We start from the raw sequence: 6,006 nt of genomic DNA, 5'->3' as shown, positions 1-6,006 counted from the left end.
GGTACTAACCTGCCAGAGGTAAAAATTATCTAACAGACTTTCAAACTTCTGCCTTTTAAAACTAGATTTTGTTAGTATATTTATCAAAATCAGCATTATCTCCAAGAGCCTCAAATTATTAGGTGTTATTCTTTCACCTATTAGCAAAAGTCTAGTTAACCTATCTACAGTACCTTAATTAAATGTAGAGTTGGGGCACATGCCTGTTATCCTAGCGACTCCTTAGGCTGAGGCAGGAAGATCGAAAAAGTTCAAGGCCAGTCTGGAAAATAGCAAGACTTGTCAATAAAATAAAAAGGGCTGGAATGTAGCTCAGTGGTAGAATGTTTGCTTAGCATGTGCAAGGTCCTGGGTTCAATATTTTATGTAAATAAATATACATATTTACTAATTCAGTGTTGACAATAAACTAGTTGTTCAGAGAAGTCATTGAGTGTAAAAGATCTGGAGACAGAACCACCTTTGAGATGTATAAATACATACCTTTTTTTATCAAAGAATTTAACCTTTATTGTTTTTATGTGGAGCTAAGGATCAAATCCAGTGCCTCACCTATGTTTGTTCCACCACTAAGCTACAACCCCAGCCCACATATACCTTTTGATCTAGTAATACTTCTAGGAAAGTATTCTGTTAGTGTGTGTGTGTGTGTGTGTGTGTGTGTGTGTGTGTGTGTGTGTTTGTGTATGCGCACGTGCATATTTAAAAAATTCATAACAATATTTGTAGTTGCAAAATCTAATATGTCCTCTAAGGGAATTAGATGAATAAGCAATGGTAGATCAAATGCTACACAGCACCACGTTTGCTCTCCAGCTGTTCAAAAATATGTGAACCATCCTTAGATGTCTGTTGTTCAAAGCAAAATTTTTCCCTAGGGCAATGAACTGAGTTAACACAAGACACCCTTCTTTATTTCAGGTTCAACAGAAATATTGGATATATTTTAATACTTTAAAAACTCAAAAGAAGTTAGAACTGACAATAGTTGTTGACAAGATCAGAGGAAATCATGCACTGCCTCTGATATACAGGGAGAAAATAGAGCAAAGCTCAGAAATAATGTTCAAAGTATCCTAATTTTTTTAACATTTTAATATACATTTTTCATAAAATCACAATTACCAGTGTTGGCATATAGTTTGTTTCTTCGTTTTATCAAACTCACCATGTTGCCCAGAGTGGCCTCCCAACTCCAGGACTCAGGCAATCTTCCTGCCTCACCTCCCAAGCCCCTGAGAGTACAGGATTCATATGCCACAGATCCTGGCTTGTACCCGGTTTTACTTTTGTTTGAAAATATTAACCAAGAATAACCTAAGATTAAATCATAAAAAAATATCAGAACAGAACTATAACTAGTAAGAAGGTTGAATCTGTGTTAAAACTCCCCCACAAAGGAAAACCTAGAATTAGATGGCCTCACTGAATTCTGGCAGACATTTAAAAATCAACACTAATCCCCTCAACCTCCATTTTCAGTCTCCCTCCATGGGGCCCTTATCACCCTGACAATAAGGCCAAACACTAACACCACAGAATAATATCCCTGAATACTGAAGACTCTAAATAATAGCTAAATGATTCAGTAGTACTTTAAAAAGGTTAATTCTATAACAAGGTGGGATTTATTTTATTCCTGGAATGCACACATTGCTCAGTATACAGAAATCAAATATTCCAACATTAATAAAAGAGGGGAAACAATATGACAAGTGGCTATTTATATTGACATAGAAGAATAATTTAATAAATATATTAACAATGATCACGATGAAAACTAAAAACAGAAGGAAACAACCTGAATATAATAAAGCCATAAAAATGGTCCGTGGGGGAAAGAATAGAAATTCACTGGATTAGAAAACCAGGAATGATGGGAAGGGAGTGGGGATGGGAATAGAAAAGATAAAACTTTCTATATTCACATATGAATATACCACTAGTGAAATCCACATCAGGTGTAACTACAAGAATGGGATTCTAGGGCTGGGGATGTGGCTCAAGCGGTAGTGCGCTCGCCTGGAATGCGTGCGGTCCGGGTTCAATCCTCAGCACCACATACAAACAAAGATATTGTGTCCGCCGAGAACTAAAAAATAAATATTAAAAAATTCTCTCTCTCTCTCTCTCTCTCTCTCTCTCTCTCTCTCTCTCTCTCTCTCTAGAATGGGATTCTTAATTCGAAGTTTACATTATATGTATGATATGTCAAAACAGCTTCTACTGTAATGTATAACTAAAAAAAAATACTAAAAGAATGGGCTCTAATTAGAATAAGTTATACTCCATGTATGTATAATACATCAAAACACTCTACTGTCATGTACATGTAAACGACAAATTTTTAAGTCTGTGGTAAAAACAAAGGACTATGACAAGCATGCTGTCACTACTTCCATTCACCATAGTTCTGGGAATTCTAGCTGGAGCAAGGAGGCAAGAAAACGCAAGGACCTCAACTGGAAAAAGGGGTATCTTTACAGAATACATGAGCTTTAGAAAGTCCTAAACATTCCACAAAAATCTGGCAAGTTGTAGAATGTAGACTTAATAAATTAGTTGCATTTCTGAAATATACAAATAATAAACCAAGAATTTAAGAAAATGATTGTTTTATAGTGGTATTAAAGAATAAAACATTCAAAAATAAACCAAGTACATGTACTCTGAAAACCAGAAGTTAAATAGAATGGTAACCCTGTCTGTAAACCACAGTATTTATTTTAATATATATAGTATTTCTGGAAACACTACTAAGACTATATGTAAATGTAATGATCCTGGCAAAATACTTGTCTCACTGGTCAAGCAAAAATATTTTACAAATGTTCTGGGGAAAAAATGCTGATAGTCACATAGGAATTATGAAAATTTAGGCAACACTTCAAAGTTGGTAAAAGTTGGTGGTTTTTTTATTTTTGTAGGGTACTGGGAATTTAACCCAGGCCCTTGCACATCCTAGACTCCTTATAACTCCTCAACTTTTTGAGGGTGAAGTATTTTTCTAAGAAGAATTATTTTACAAATAATTTCTTATTTTCCTTTATGTATGAGACATAATCTTAGACCCTGCTCTGCTGTTTATTCTTAAGATGTCAATACTACCCAAAGCAATCTACAGATACAGTACAATTTCTATCAAAATCCCAATGGCTATTTTTTTTTTTTTTTTTCCAAAATGGAAAAAGTTGCCAGACGTGGTTGTGGATGCCTGTAATCCCAGTGACTCTGGAGGCTGAGGCAGGAGGACCATTTCAAGCCCAGCTTCAACAACTTATTGAGGCCCTGAGAAACTCAGTGAGACCCTGTCTCTTAATAAAATACAGCAAAGAGCTAAGGATGTGGCTTGATGGATAAGCACTGCTGGGTTCAATCCCTGATACAAAAAAAATTTAAAAAAATAAAAAATTTGTCCTAAAATTAATATGGGATCTCAAAGGACCCCTAAGTACCAAAACAATTTTGAGACAATGTAATTGGCCAGGTACACACACCTAGTTCAGGAGGAAGAAGCTGGAGGATTGTGAGTTCAAGACCAGCCTAGGCAGCAAAGGGAGACATTGTCCCAGAAATTTAAAAATAGATAGTTGGAGTACTCACTTCCTCGTGTCATTTTATAAAGCTATAGTTATTAAAATAGTGATATTAGCATAATAGATATATATCAATAATATAGAATACACAACCCAAAAATATACCCTTAAATAATTTAAAACCTGTATTATCAGTTGATTTTCAACCATGCATCAAGACTACTCAATAGGGAGGGGGGATAGGAAGGGCAGCAGAATACAACAGACACTAGTATGGCAGTTTGTATAAACCAATGTGATCCTGCAATCTGAACACGTGGAAAAAATAAGAATTCATACCCCATTTGGATCAAATATATGATATATGATATGTCAAGATCATTGTAATTTTTGAGCAACTAATTAAAAAAAAAGACTACTCAATAGGGCAAGGGCAGTCCCTTCAACAAATGTTGCTGAAAAAAATTGTAGAACCACATTCCAAAAGAAAGAACATGGAGCCTTAAGTTACAACATACAATAATTAACACAAGATGGATTAAAGATCAAAAATGTTAAGACCCAAACTATGAAACTCCTAGGAGAGAAAAACAGGAAAAACTTGACGTTGGGTTTGTTAGTAATTTCTTGGGTGTAACATTTGTGCACAATAAGGCATAAAATGAAAAGGCAGCCTATGCAATTGGAGAAAATATTTTCAGATCACATCTGACTAGGAGTTAACATCCAAAAGAACTGGTACAACTCAACAAAAACATAAAACAACCTAGTGAGAAAATGGGCAAATAAATATGTATTTATCCAAAGATAATATACAAATGGAAAATAACCATATGAAAAAAATGCTCTCTATATCACTAGAGAAAGTTAAAATAACAAAAGAACAATGAGATAAAAAAAATGACAAGTGTTGGCCAGCAAGTCCAGAAACCAAATGGATGAGCCTTAGAGCTATTATGCTAAGTAAAATAAAACAGTCACAAAAAGGTGTACCCACTTATATCTAAAATAGTAGAAACAAAGCAAAATGGTGGTTATCAAAGACCGGTAGGGTTGCAGGAAAAGCAAGAGTTATTATTTAATGGGTAAGAATTTCAGTTTTTTAAGATGAAATGTTCTGGAGATTTGTTTTATGACAATACTAACACTACTGAACTGCACACAAACAAATGGTTAAAATGGTAAATTTTATGTACATTTCATCACAATTAAACTTTAAAAACAATGTTGAGAATAGTAATTTATATTTTTTTCTCTGCTTACTTTTCAGAATTCAAGATATTTTAGAAATATGTTATTCGAGATGAAAAGAAGTATTGAAACGTCCAGTAGTATGAAGAGACAGCTGATTCTTAACATAATAGTGTTTAAAAATGTAGAATCCAAAAACCCCCAGTACTGCAAAAAAAAATGTAGATTTCAATATTTTATACTTTCTTTAATAAAATCAAAAGTATTTAAACTTGAGTTGAAATTTTTTTCATGGATATTTATAAAGGATGATGCAGAAGGTTTTCCTTTATTTAAAATATTTTTATTAAAAAGACTTTAAAAAATTCTCTGTAATGTTGTAAGGTCAGTCTTTAAAGAGTTCTTGTTCAGATGTTATGACAGTAAAAAAGATAACTGTTAACAAAATAAATGTTAATTTCTGTGATAAAAAGGACAAGTTGAACTTTGTCTCTCTGTGTAGTACCTTAATTTTGTATTTGTAAGTAGTATTTTCCTTTTCTTTTTGGTACTAAGGATTAAACCCAGGGGTGCTTAAGCATTGTCACATACCCAGCCCTCTTTATATTTTAATTTTGAGACAACGTCTTGCTAAGTTGCTCTGGACCTTTCTAAGTTGCTGTGGCTGGCTTTGAACTTGAGACCCTCCTGCCTCTCCCAGGCTTGCTCCACCATGCTTGGCACATATGCTTTTCTTAAATGATTATACTTTACTTATTTGGAAATATGAATCAAGCAAATGAATTGTTTGAGACCAAAAATATGAAACAACCTGTTATCTTTATTTTAGCCCATCGACATGTGTTAACATCCCAGAAAATCAAATGGAATTTCCATAAACATTCCTTGATCACATTAATTATATTTTTCCCTTATACTTTTAAGTTATCTTTTCCTCCATACATAAGTTAATATATATTTATTAATTTCTAGAATTTGTGCATTTATAATTATATTTGTGTATAATTAGTTTAGGCCTTCATTACAAATTATTCATTCAAGTCATGAGTTTCCTGGTGTTAATAGTAAGATTAACAAGAACTTAAGAGAAAAGGAAATAAAATTAACAAATGAATAACTTAGGAGACAAATTAGTGAAAACATAACAGCTGATTTTTTAAAAATATTTTTAATTGTATGTGGACACAATATCTTTATTAATTTTTATGTGGGGCTGAGGATCAAACCCAGTGCCTCATCCATGGTAGGGGACTGCTGTACCCCTAAGCCACAACCTCAG

This window comes from Callospermophilus lateralis, chromosome 6 (genome assembly GCF_048772815.1).
Source record: "Callospermophilus lateralis isolate mCalLat2 chromosome 6, mCalLat2.hap1, whole genome shotgun sequence".
Taxonomy (NCBI): domain Eukaryota; kingdom Metazoa; phylum Chordata; class Mammalia; order Rodentia; family Sciuridae; genus Callospermophilus; species Callospermophilus lateralis.
The sequence above is the reverse complement of the archived record's forward strand: the minus strand, read 5'-3'. Positions refer to the sequence as shown.